The sequence below is a fragment of the Lissotriton vulgaris genome, chromosome 1_2 (assembly GCF_964263255.1).
Source record: "Lissotriton vulgaris chromosome 1_2, aLisVul1.2, whole genome shotgun sequence".
In the NCBI taxonomy this organism is placed as follows: Eukaryota; Metazoa; Chordata; class Amphibia; order Caudata; family Salamandridae; genus Lissotriton; species Lissotriton vulgaris.
The window spans coordinates 112708787-112723220 of NC_141686.1; the positions used below are offsets into that span (position 1 = coordinate 112708787).

General features: G+C 43.7%; 1 protein-coding gene and 1 pseudogene across 3 annotated transcripts in view; both read right to left on the reverse strand.

Moving 5' to 3' along the window:
- The window catches only part of TBXAS1 (thromboxane A synthase 1), a 542795-nt gene that overhangs the window by 53454 nt on the left and 474907 nt on the right, over positions 1-14434 (reverse strand). The gene's annotated exons all lie outside the window — the stretch shown is intronic.
- On the reverse strand, positions 2515-4584 carry LOC147734653 (E3 SUMO-protein ligase KIAA1586-like; annotated as a pseudogene).

Below are 14434 nucleotides of genomic sequence, written 5' to 3' on the forward strand. Positions count from 1 at the left end.
CACGAGGCAGCGAGGCCCTGGTCGCTAGAGTATGGCGGGAGATAGCATGGGAGGTGAAGGGATAGAGAGGTTGGGGAGGGTGAAGTCAGCGATACTACTGTATCGATGGAATGGGACAACGTGATAGGGAGGGGGGCATGTGAGGAAGAAGGGTTGAGAGCGGCGATGGGGTGATAGGGAGAGAAATGGTGGAACATTGACCTTGGTAAAAAAGAAATGATCAAATTTGGTAAAGACGACGAGGCAGGATTGGGAATGGATGAAGTAAAGCGGCGGGTGGGGGCTGGCGGGAGGAATCATGATCCTTGTGGTGGGGTATTGGGGGGGGGGGCTGCAGCTTGGCAGGAAGCTGGAGAGGAGGGGGAGTGAAGGAGAATGAGGCGGGAAACATCATTTTATAGAGGGAGGCGGGCAAGAGGCTATTCATTGGGGGGGCTCAGGGCCTGGCAGAAAAGAGGAAGCATAACATGGAAGAAGAATGGCAGGGATTGGAGAGCGGGAGCATGTTAAGAGGTAGGGAGGAGGGTGTTACCGACCGTATAAGCCTCAGACAGTTAGAAAGTCACCCCTCTGTCCACTCTGCTGCACTGAGAGGTGTGTTTGAGGTTTTCTTCAGTTTGAAGGCTGGGCAAGTAACGTTGATTTAGTGTAAAAGATGCTGCCGTGCTGTGAATAGGTTTCCTGAAAAGTAACGTGCGTGCGTGCGTTACACATTTAGGAAATGTCTCGCATAGATCGATTGAAAGACATTTTGAGCAGGTGAAAGTTCGAGTCAGGCCCATGTCAGGCAGAGCTAAACACAAGTGTCTCTGCCCAGCCCCACCTGCCTTTCAAAGGCATGTTGTTGTATTATTAAGCGCCAGCGTGGCCACTGATGTGTTCTAATGTTGATTTAGGCAATAATGGTGATGTAACGAAACTGGTGCTCAATGTCATATAAAGCGCTCTGATACCCGATGTCTCTGGTCTACTTCGCTATTTAAAACAAAAAATAGAAACATCAGTTGTTGGCCTATATATGTAGGTGCGTTGGCAGTCTGCCAGACTATGTTTGTGGTCCCAGTAGTGAAATAGCAGCAGGCGGCAGCGCAGAAGGTTAATATGCCTGCTGCAAAGAACATATACCTGATGCAGATCACAAAATGCATATGATGTAAATAGGTCAGTGAGTCACTGCTTTTGTCATAGAGATCCTTTTGTTACTTGCAGTTGCTAAGTTAAAATCCTAACATACAGGGCGAGCTATTAACTGTCATGTAAGACCTGCATGCAAAGTGCAAGGAAAAAATTGGAGTGTTATGGTTTTCCCCCACAGTCTTTGTTTCTTTACCCTACTGTTTCAAAAATAAATTGTTATCTTTTCATTTTCAGCACCTGACAACCTGAAACATTACCGCATTTGGGGCAATTTTTCAGCAAACAACATGAGGACCCCAACCTCCGTAGCTGCTCTTTCACCCCGGCTACAACCCAGCAAACACCAGTGTTAACGGTAAGGAAACTGATGCTATATATTTTTTTACATGGGAGTTAGGGCTATGTATGTGGTCACCAATGTTCCGAATATATGATTTTTCAACTAATACAAGTTCCACGCATGGCATTACCACGCGAATTTTACATCGCAAGTGGCTTTACCACGCTGGAATTGACAACGAAGGAACCTACCACGGTAGAAACGTCTTACCTGCACGTCTTTCTCCTGCAGCCCCTTACTTCCATCTACCATGGAAACAACCGTCAAAACACGTCTTCAAAAATAAAAAAAGGACTGTTTTTTTTTACGTACACTGCACGTCTTTGGGGGAGGGTCATTCCTTTTTCCTCATCAATACCACAGAGCGTTTTTTTTTTAATCTAACTCGCTCGCTCGCTTGTTATTTTTTTGGGGGGAGACCCCCCCAGCCCCCCCAGACCCCCTCCCAACCCACCCCCAGCCCCCCCAGCACGACTGGACGGAATACCACGTCTCCCCCCAACCCACGCTGAACGTTTTTTCGTGGTCAAGACGGTCGTTGAAGGCTCCCTCGTTGAAGAGACGTTTGCGGGGTAAGTGGATCGTTTAAAACGTCAAGCGTGGAAAAGACATCGTTGTAAATGATGTTTCCCCAATGTTCCCTCTTATTTTTTTCCTCTGTGTGCGGCAGTGGAGGGTCTCTGTGCGCTGCAACCATGGCTATGTGCGCTAGGAACCAAACCGCGCGTGTCTGCGGCGCCAAATGGCACTTCAAAATTTTTCTTTAAAAAGCGAAAAGATAGTGCATTTTCACACATACAGCGCCACAATAAGGGTCTTAAGGGCAGTTTGCAATATTGGATAAGCACGCCATGACATGAACTGGTTACACTGGCAAGTACACTTCAAGTTTAGAAAAGCACAAGACTTCAATGGTGGTACCATCATTAGATTTTAATAAATATTCTTAACTGGAGAACAGTTCATTGGGTAGGGAAATGCTGCGAGCCTATACAATATCATATATACACAAGAAGGTAGAGGGCTGTTCAGACACGTCAAGTGGCGTCACTAGATGGGTGACAGGGTTGCTTCTCACGGCGATCCTTGCCATTTTTCCAGTGCTGATAAACTCGGTCTAGGTCAACTTTCCCGTTCAGGAGGTAGGCCTTTGTCCTCATCAGCATGTCCAAATGCTTCTGCTCTAGTCTATTCCTCAATTTGCTCTTGATAGTATTCATGAGGCAGAATCCTTGTTCACAGTCTGCACTAGATGCTTGAAATGTTGCGCAGACATCAACAAGCTGAGACACCACACTATACTGAGCAGCATTGCGTACAGTGAAAGTCACCATGTCTTGAAAGGTGGTAAATAACCCACCCTTAACATGTTCTGCCACCACATATTTATAGTCTCTGTATTGTCGAACAACATCTTCTGGTGTTTCACAATCACCCAGGGCCAAGACATGTTTATACTTTTCAACAAGTCTTTCAATATTCTCAGTCCCAAAATCAAAATGAGATTGTGTGGCTATTGCCTGGATCTCAAAACTTGCCCATTCTTTTAGCTCACCTTCAGGGAACCTTTTTTGCATGTGCTCACAAAGAAGGGGAACAAAAGACAAAATAGGCCCACTGTCAAACTCTTGCCTATCCTTGTACAAAACCATCAGCTCTCTTACATTGCTGCTCCAAAAGACAGTGTCCCCCAAATACTGTTGCTTAATTTGGCCAATCTTTGCTCTTGCATACTATACGGCTTCAACAGTAGTTAAAGAACTTTTTTGGAATAGTTTGCACAAAGATGCAAATTCACCCAGAATGTCATTAAGTACTGCAAGGGAAATATGGTAGTTGGAGTCCGATAGCTTTTTATAACAATATTTAACAATTGGATCATTCTCCTTAACTTTCTCATGCTGAAAGTACTTAAGAACAGTTTCGTAATTACGAATTAGTGCACCAACAGCAAAATGCCTTGAAAGCCACCGGATTTCATTCAGTGGTCGAAAAGAGACAACTTCACATTCAGTGACCGATGCAATTTCATCCAGCTTGGACTTCCTTGCAGGAGATCTGGAGAACACAGTGTAGACAGTCCTCAATAATGTCTCCATCTCTTTAATCATTGGAACCCTCTTCCAGGCATCATCAACTCCCAAATCTTCTCGATGGGCGACACAATTCTGCTCAACTAGATGAGGAATGGATTGTTTAAGGCGAGTAGCAACACCATTATTCTTCCCCAGCATCACAGATGCACCATCAGATGTGAACATGACCATTTTCATGAGGTCCAGTTCATTGGCAGTGTAGAATTCTTTCACGGCAGTAGTGATAGCCTCAGCATTACAGCTAGTCAGCTTCACTATGCCCCCAAACTGCGTTTTATGCTCAGTTGATGTTACAGGTCGAAACTTGAAATACAGGATGATCATTTTTGTAACAGAAATATCTGTGCTCTCATCAATTATCAAGGTGTGAAACAAAGCTTGCCGAAGTTCTGTCATAGCTTCACAGTGTATCACGCTATTGATGGCCTCAAGGAACTCAAAGGCATAGTTCTTGCTCCTCCAGCTGTCTGGTATCTTCACATACAAAGCTAAGTGGTCATGGATGTCTTGTACAGATAACATTGAAGTGTTCATCTTGACTGCCAGCAACACGTTGTTGATGAGAATTTTTATCTCCTCAGGCATAGATCTTTGGCGTTCAACTACTTCCATTCTATTTGCTTTGTCTGTGGCAGTTTCTGTCAGCATTGCCCGTACTCCAAAACCAAACCTGGCAGCAGCACTTCTGTTTCTCAATATCACCATGGCAGACTCGTGTACTTTGCTAAGTAGATGGCGTTTCATGTAGTCCAGTTTCCAGCCATCACTCCATTTCTTCCCTGTGGAAAAGTCCCCAACAATCTTGGCTTCAGCATATGCTTTGCAAATCAAGCCCACATCCGGACTGTATTGAAATAGTTCCCCGAGTTGCATGCGGACCTTGCTTCGTGACTTCTGTGTCTCAGCCTCCACAATTCCCTTCATCCACTCTTCCTTGAATACAAGGCAACATTTCTTCCTTTGTGGTGAAGCACTGCACTCTCCCGAAGTTACAGCTTTGCGCTTGAACATTTCCGTACCCGCCGGTTTGCGCCTGCTGTCCCACAAAGCCTGCAAAATAAGGAAACATGGCTTACGTTGACGCCTAGCTCATGAATGCAAACTGTTATACTACAATGTTCAAGATGCACCACAGTTTAACTCAACCCAACAATTACCTCTTCTGCCTGCACTCATGTGCGCCTCTTTAAATGTATGGGGTTCTAGTTGTGAAACCTGCAACAGAAGAAAACATCGGTAAGTATATATGGTACTACAATGTTCAAGACGCACCACAGATTAAATCAACCCAACAATTACCTCTTCTGCCTGCACTCACGTGCGCCTCTTTAAATGTATGGGGTTCTGGCTGTGAAACCTACAACAGAAGAAAACATCGGTAAGTATATATGGTACTACAATGTTCAAGATGCACCACAGTTTAACGCAACCCAACAATTACCTCTTCTGCCTGCACTCACGTGCGCCTCTTTAAATGTATGGGGTTCTGGCTGTGAAACCTGCAACAGAAGAAAACATTGGTAAGTATATATGGTACTACAATGTTCAAGACGCACCACAGTTTAACTCAACCCAACAATTACCTCTTCTGCCTGCACTCACGTGCGCCTCTTTAAATGTATGGGGTTCTGGCTGTGAAACCTGCAACAGAAGAAAACATCGGTAAGTATATATGGTCGGTAAGTATATATGGTACTACAATGTTCAAGATGCACCACAGTTTAACGCAACCCAACAATTACCTCTTCTGCCTGCACTCACGTGCGCCTCTTTAAATGTATGGGGTTCTGGCTGTGAAACCTGCAACAGAAGAAAACATCGGTAAGTATATATGGTACTACAATGTTCAAGATGCACCACAGTTTAACGCAACCCAACAATTACCTCTTCTGCCTGCACTCACGTGCGCCTCTTAAAATGTATGGGGTTCTAGTTGTGAAACCTGCAACAGAAGAAAACATCGGTAAGTATATATGGTACTACAATGTTCAAGATTCACCACAGTTTAACTCAACCCAACAATTACCTCTTCTGCCTGCACTCACGTCTGCCTGTGCAATTGTCTTTGTAGTACGGTCTCACGAACCTGCAAAAGAAAAAAGGGTGCAGATTGTGAATCTATTTACCCAGCAACCCCCAACCCAATGAGGAACGTAAACAGAATTACCTTGTCTTTGTGGTACTCGCACCTGACCACTGTAATCCAAATACCGTACAGACTGGAAACCTACAAGTGAAGACAAGTAATCAGCAAATGCCCGAAGAATTACAAACTGTGCATGGGACCGGTCAAGAGGCCCAAGACAAAAAATTACCAAATAATTACCTGGGATTTCAGTCTAGAACAAACAGGGGTGTGCCCATGTGTTCCATTATTAGCATCCACTATCTTAAACTGGTCTATAAATGTGAATCCCAGGGAAAAGCGGCATTACAGAAGGTGTAGCACAAAATACAAACTGCAAATGGTTGAGGTGGGTGAACAAGGTAACCCACAGGATGGCTGAGAAGCACACAATCCATCAAAAGATCCCACCTGAAGCTGCTGCAGTGTCGCGCAAAAAATATGATTGACTACGTTCAAGCAATTTTCAGGCAACCATAAATATGTCAAGATAACTGAAGAATGATGGACCTGCTGCAGAGAGATCTAAGTTTTGCCTACTGGAAGTTGACTCAATAAGTAGCTGAGGAGGTTAAAATGCCTGATGAAAAGCTGGTGAACCATGCAGGATTGGAAGCAGAACTGGAGTACATCATGTTGGCTTGATGCCAACAAAGTCTTTCTTTGCGCATGGCTAATTGAAGGTTTTCGCTACATTTACTCTTTATATACGGGCTTCTTGGCTCACAAGGGTTATATGCTGTTCCGTGAGCCGAGACGCCATGATTGACTTTGCAGGTAAGCGTGTTAGCACAGTGGAAGTTTTGGTGCCACTACATCTCTTTGGAGTATGTTATCGTCCTGATTCAGCCGCTCGATCTCTGTGTTTTACTCTTAAAGCCAGAACCAGGGGTTTTCTTTTGAACAACTACGCCCTATCGATTACTTCACTCGCCGCATTTACCCGCATTTCTCACCCAGCTAAGGAGATGGCTTTGCCTTGATTGTAATGGGCATTATGCCTAGCTCCAGATACTTTGTCTCAAGGGTCAAGTCAAGTGATATGGGACTTTGGTTGCCCTAGTGCGTTCTTCATGCCCACTTGGTGTCATCGTGAGCCATGAGTTGTTTAGGTATTTTAAGCAACATGTCACCATTCTTGAAGTGGTTCCTTTTACAGTCCCTTACGGAGAGTTAACTTTGACCTATTCTACACTGCCTGGAATGTCAAGCCTATGCACATGGTGGTCATTCATTCACAGTTGTTTCTTTAACATTATTTCCTCTGTGCGCATATACTGAAGAAGGATCATTTTATTACCCCATAGCCAACAGGCAGGTTCAGAGTGTCTGGTTGACATCATCAAATCACCATCTGTCTCCCCAGCAGCACTCCTCCCACACCTTTGAAGTGAAGCCTAGCTTCACTTCAAAGGCCCCTGCTGCTTCATACTCCCCCATTGCCGCTCACCCCGCTCGGCTCCCCGCTGCGGCCGTGTCGCATTTCTCCTCCCCCCTCCCCACAGCAATGCCCTCCGTCTTGTTACTCTCCCCTCACCACTCTCCCCTATAACAACTATCTTCTCTCATCCCACCTCACCAGTATGCACTCTCACCACTCTCCCCTCTCACCATCACTCTCCCCTCCCTTCTCTTTTTCCCCTCACTCCTCACTCTCCCATCACTTTCCCCTCCCCCTCTATCCCCACTCTACCCTCACTCTCACCACTCTCTCCTCTCACAACTCTACTCTCTCCTGTCTCCTCTCTCTCTCCCCCCTCTTCTCACTCTCCCCTCCACCATCTCCCACCACACTCTTCCTTCTCTCTCCTCTACCCTCTCTCCTCTCTCACCACACTCTCCTCCCTTTCTCCCCTCTTTCCTCATTTTCCCTTCTTTCCCCTCCCCTCTCTCCTCAAGGTACACACGATTGTCAATGAGCACTAACACAGCATCATTTATACCATTTCGGCATTAGTCAACACCATTAGTTTTTCCCTGTTGCTCTCATCTTCATCAGCCCCATGGTTACTCCTTTCCCAGGTCTATCTCCATTGCTCTGCCTTTCACCTCTCATGCCTCTCTCCCAAACTCATCTTCTCCCTTTCTAAGCTCAACTCTCTCCGTTTCTATAATCTCAGACTCCCTCTCCTGCTTCTCTCTCTTGCTTCGCTCTTGGGCTCCCTGTCCGTACTTCTCGCCCCTGATACACTCTGTCTCCCTCTCCATGCTTCTGTCCCCTGCTGCACTCTCAGGCTCCCTGTCCGTGCATCTCACCCTTGCTTCACTCTTGGGCTCCCTCTCCGTACTTCCCTTCTTTGCTGCACTCTCTGTGCTTCTCTCCCCTGCTGCACTCTCGTGCTCCCTAGAGATGTGGCCTAACGATCAGAGCTGCCATCTAAGTCACGTAAATACAAAACATGTTGCATTCCAAATGCTATAGGTGTCACATTCGCGAAAGTTATAACTATTGGCATTGTAAATGACAAAGCTATCCATTTAGCTATTTTAAAAACCAACACATAAATAAAATATTTGTCATTTACAAGACCAATAGCTCCAACTTTTCTAATGCGAGACCTATTGCATTTCCAATGCTTGTTGTGCCTTTCTGTCCTGTGTCCAACTCGTTTTTGGTGCCCTTCTGCCCCACTCGTTTTTTGTGCCTTTCTGTCCTGTGCCCCACTCGTTTTTTGTGCCTTTATGCCCTGTATCTCACTCGTTTTTTGTGCCCTTCTGTCCTGTGTCTCACTTGTTTTTTCTGCCCTTCTGTTCTGTGTCTCACTCGTTTTTTGTGCCTTTCTGACCTGTGCCTCACTCGTTTTTTGTGCCTTTCTGTCCTGTGCCTCACTCATTTTTTGTGCCTTTCTGACCTGTGCATCACTCGTTTTTTGTGCCTTTCTGTCCTGTGCCTCACTCGTTTTTTTGCCTTTCTGTCCTGTGTGACACATGTTTTTTTGAGTCTGCTGTGGCCTTTTGTTTAAATATTGCTGACAATCAGAGCCCCCTCATGGGCTCCGATTAACAGCAATACTTAAACAGTGAAAGATAGGGCTAGTCTAGACAGAAATATTTCAGTAACCTAAGCTCTGCGCTCAGCTTATCAAAGGATTGTGATGGAAGCCTGCCTAGAACAGAAGGACCTTTAAACAGACAACCCTAACGCCGTGGTTTTGAATCTGAAGTGACTTTCCCGCTCATTCCGAAGGTCTCTGAAGAACAGCAGAGAAAGAGGAGACGATTCTTCCTGCCCACGTCTCCCGCCCAGGCTGTCTAGTAAGGCGCTGAAGGGCGAGAGCGTCAAGGCTCTTAAACAAGGCTATCTATCGGCCGTCTGGAGAATACTCAAACCCTGGCACAGGGATGGGAAAAGGTACTAGTTGGCATAGAGCCATCGGGCACGATAAGCGCTGCGCGCTTGGCATAAAAGAGGGCAGGCGAGTAATCTTAAACAGCAACAAAGAACTACTGCATCCCTATTATAGTACACTCACTATGCGCCACTATCCATTCATTGACAAGCCAATTCTCCTGCTCCCACACTGCCATAACCCCCACAATAACCACCAGTTCCCCCCGCCTCCCGCCTCCCGCTCCTTACCTGCAACTTCTCACGCCCGCACCGCCGCCACCACTGGAAAAGTGCTGCATGTCATGTTCGCGCCGCTCGCTTTTTAAAAGCGGCGGGCGGCGCAAATCTCTTGCGACGGCCTGTGTGCGCGCTCCACGCTAGGTGGTGCGCGCTGACGTCAGGGAAGGTGCGCGAGCGCGCGGCCTAGAGGGAACAGTGGTGGTCACTCTCCAGGCAGTCAAGCAGTGTAGACTGTGGACTTTTCTTCAAGTTCCTGACGCTCCTTCGGAACGAGCCTGGCAACCATTACACTGCTGTGCAACGTTTTCTACTCTTAGAGCTGAGATTTCCATGAAAGTCTTATAGTCTGAATTCAGCACCTGAGCATAATAGGACGGAATGTATGAAGCTCTGTGGTTATACTGAATACGCAGCTACCTATGTTATGCCATCTATTAATGTAATAACTGCACTTTCACAATTGCTTTATTAACCTTCCTGCTTTCTCAAATTTGCTTGAAAATGCATGATTTTTCTTTTTTTTCCAAAATTTTCTTGAGGGGGGGGGGGGTAACCCCCAAAACCCCCCTTTTGGGGTTCGGGATCGCTCGCTGCGCTCGCTCGCTACGGTGCTGTATGCAAATCACTTTGCGTACCACCACTTTAAAATCTCACCCTAGAAAGATACTGCATCTGATAAAACAGTGGGTAGTAGACTAGACACAATATGATGACCTTCGGTAATAGGCAGCCAATGAATACAGAAAAGGGATTCATATATTCTCTTTATTGACAGGCCTGCATTCTCCCTTTTCTGTATTCATTGGCTGCCTATTACCCAAGGATAAAACCCCACTGAAAGAGATATAACCCTCACCAGTGTAAACATATAAACACTGAAAAAACACCTGCACAATCACAAACTAAATGCCATTCAAAGAAAGGAAAAGGAGAGTGAAGGAGTCATTTTATTTCTGCCTGTAGGGACCAATACAATGTAACTTTGTTATGCAAGCTAGCAGCAAGAAAGACTGGACTAACATTATTCTGCTTAAGTTTTTTTGTTTATGGATGTTATTAAAATATCCTTTCTTCTTCCTTTCGCTTTTTTCAGTTTTGAGGTCTTTGGTCTAAAGATGCAGGGTTTAGAAGCATGCTTTAGGTCTTGTTTAATTATTTTATAAACTGTAGAGAATCAGGAAATATCAAAATTGTATTTGATATTTTGGCTGCTTTTGATAATTTCACTGACAGGTAAAATGGCTGGTTTCATAAGAATCTTCCCCAATGTGTGCCATCACATTTACTCACAGAGAATGAGAAAAATCCTTGATACATCAGCCCCCAGTTTCTAGTGAGTCAGTATTGATAGTAGGTGAAGTGCCAACACCTCAGGCTTTAACCTATTTGCCGTAGCAGACATTCCGCTGCGGTGCTGAAAACATTTACGCATGCGTGGTTTGGACGGCCCCAGGCCGTCCTCCGCACATGCCCACTGTGACGTCGGATGGCCATCCGACGCATCGAAGAGGTTAAACATTCAATGCAAGGTATAGTGACAAGAATATGTGAAAAGAGTACTATCACAAAGCATCTAGGATATAGGTGAAAACATAACACCAGACTTTTGGAAAACATAGAACGCAGTGTCACTTGGAATGCTGCTGCAAAAATGTTCTTTCCAAGTTCAAAAAACATTGGAGTGATATTTTTTGTATTTGCAGTGATTCAGCTATGTTTATAAAAAAGTTATGTGATGGCCTGTCAAAATCAATAGCTGACCCTTTAAGAGATCCTTGCTACTTATTAGATGGTATGCTGAAAGCATCTTTACTGTCTTCAGTTAATGAAGAATGCTATTGACTTTTTAGTCCATTCTGGTGCACAGTTTTGTTATGGGCAGGAACTTTTTTTTTTTTTTTTAAGTTTGAAGTTTATTAAGGCAGAAAGAAGTAAAGACATTACATGAAGAAACAGTCATAAGTTATAAAAACAAGAAATCTCTCTTACAAAGGAAGGAATTGATCAAAGAAATATCGTATACAGAAAAATAATTTGCAATAAAAATTCAGGAATATTGGGGTAGGAGGGAAAACATTGGAATTGTATAACGTATAAGTGATATAAAAGAAACATAGGAAGCAATCAATAATCTTGCATATAATTAAGATAAAACAATCACGGTGGTTTTTGAACTTCTACATTACGTATTGGAGAAGTGGGAGAAGGTCTGGCAATTCTGGATAAATATTCGGTAAGGGGGAGCCATAGAAGGTCACGTTTAATTGCTAGGGAAATTGGGGAGACAAAATTGGTGTCTAGTCGATGATTGAAACAAACTGCGTTCCACCAAGCAGAGAAGGAAACATCCTTAGCTTGTTTCCAATGCGATGTGATATGATGAAAAGCAATGGCTATCAGGAGATCAAGTAGTTTGTGTCTATGGTGAGGTCCAGAAAGATCGGGGGAAGGGAACCTAGAAAAATGTGAATGATTGAAAAGGGGAGAGTGAAATCAAAAATTTTATGAATTTGGGACCAAACTAATTGCCAGAAATGTCAAATGGGAGGGCAATCGAAGAGCATGTGTTTCAAATCAGCCAAAGGGCAGGGACAGGACCAACAAGTGGAGGGAGTGTCTGAGGAGAAAGATGACAGAATTAAGGGAGTAAATAGTGTACGATTATAGATAAAAAATAAAGTTTGGGTAGTGTTAGCAGCTCTAGATGTACTGTGAATTTTAGACCAAATTTTATCCCAGAGAGTAGAGGGCCAGATTTGAGACAAATCTTTTTCCCAAGCCAACTCAACCTTAGATTTAGTGCGTTCAATAGATGATTGTAGAGGTTTATAGAGAAAAGAAGCAGAGGGGGATTGGTCAAGAGCAGTCGAAATAGAAAGGTGTGTTGCATGAATAGAGTTGGTAGCAGGGAGGGAGGAAAGATACTGAGTAAGGGAGGGGATCAGCGATAAATATTGTTTACGAGAAGAGGATGGCAACGAAAATTGGGTTTGGAGGAGATGAAAAGGAAGAGGATGAGTATCAGAAAGAAGTTGAGAGATCCATTTCAACCACGTGAATGCCAAGATTTCCAATAGAGTGAGCGATTACGGATTTTAAGGTGTTTATTATGCCAAATAGGTTGGGTGTGAGTAGAAGAAGTAGAAGGGTAGGAGGATAACAAGTAAGGCTGAAGAAGAGAACGAGAGTGAGTAATAATGGGAGATTGGAGAGAAGTTACAGTAGAGGAAAAGGAAAGAACCTCAATGAATTCATAAGGATGAAGGAAAGATGATTCTAACGTCAGCCAAAGTGGAGGATAATAGGGAAGATCTGAAGAAAGCCAACGTAAGGCTTGTTTTAAGGAAAAGGCATTGTGATATGATTTAAAATTGGGAAATTTGACTCCACCTAGAGATTTGTCTTTCTTTAAAACAGAGATGGCTATTCGGGATTTTTTACCTTTCCATAAAAATTTTAACAAAATAGAGTCAATCGACTTGAAGTGGTGATTAGGGATGCGGATGGGAATCATAGAAATAGTGTAGAGGACCAATGGAGCTAGCATCATCTTGATGGAGTCCAGGCGACCCCACCAAGAAAGAAAGAGAGGATTCCAACGATTGATGGATGTAGAGAGCTTAGTAGAGAGAGATTCGAAATTGAATTTGAGGGTATCAGAGAGACGAGGGGCGAACCAGACACCCAGATATTTAATCTTAGAGGGTTGCCAGGAAAAACCAGATGTATCAAATAGATGTTTTTGACATAATGGATTTAGGGGTAGAATTTCACATTTGTCCGTGTTAAGTCGATAGCCAGATACCTTAGAGAATGAGGAAACTTGAGTCAGGAAGGAAGGTAAAGTTGTTTGAGGGTCTGAGCAATAAAATAAAATATCATCAGCGTACACCGATAATTTAACTTGCTTTTGGGGACCATATTGAAAACCAGAAATATTATCATCGCGTCTAATCTTGGTTAAAAAGGGTTCTAAAGCTAGAATAAACAAAAGAGGAGATAGAGGGCAACCTTGACGTACTCCGCGGCGAAGGGGAAAATAATCGGAAGTGATACCGTTAGCAAAAATGGAAGCGTGGGGGCTAGAGTAGAGTAAAGAAATAAGAGAGATGAATTTAGGAGGGAAACCGAACCAACGAAGAGCTTGAAACATAAAATCCCAGCCTATTCTATCAAAAGCCTTCTCGGCATCAAGAGAAATGGCAGCTAGTGGAGAAGAGAGGGAGGTGGCCTTACTCAAAATGTTAAAGAAAACACGAGAATTATCTGACGACAAACGACCTTTAACGAATCCAGATTTTTCAGGGCCAATAAGTTTCTGGTAACAGAGGATCTAGTCTGAGGGCTATAATCTTGGCAAAAATCTTATAATCTGTATTTACTAGGGAGATTGGGCGAATGGGCAGGAACTAAATGCAAATATTTCTCATTTTGTGATTTATATGGCATCAAAGAAAGAGTCATCCCAACTGTGTCACTTAGCTGATTGTTCTCAGTACAAGGGGCTGTCAATACTATATTATCCATGTGGCACCCGTTTACAGAACTCTTGGTGAGTGATAATACCAAAGGCAAGAAATGTGAGGATCTTTGGTTGCATATTGATAGTGATGTGAAAAAAATACACTCTACTGCATGCTTAGAAGTTTACAAGAAAACAGAACTGCTATTGTGGACATAATAAAAAAAACTAGAGTCTGCCAACACCCTTGCCTGCCAAATGTTCATCATAATTGGTGTACATGTGAAACATCTCCTTGAGAGTGGACCTCATATACACTGTACATACACAGTCTATATACCATGCACTTTCAGTGCAGAAAGCAAGCAATAATAAAAGCAAAATGTTCCATAAACACTGTAAAAACACTGTTTCTGTTGTTTTCAATGGTACGAACATGTGTAACCACTGATAACCACAGTTTTTAAAGGTATTAAAATCACTTGAAAACACTGGAAAAAAACCCAACCAGAATTTACCAAAAATAGAAACTGAAATAGGAAAGCCTACATATATCCTAGTTGTAATAGGTTAAACTTATGTCATATCCCAAACCACAATATAGACAATCCCCTTGCTGCATCTGCCAGCCATAACGGCCCTGGCAGACTACAAAACTCATCTGCATGCTGTAGAGTCTACAGTTTAGCGGAAATAAATCAGA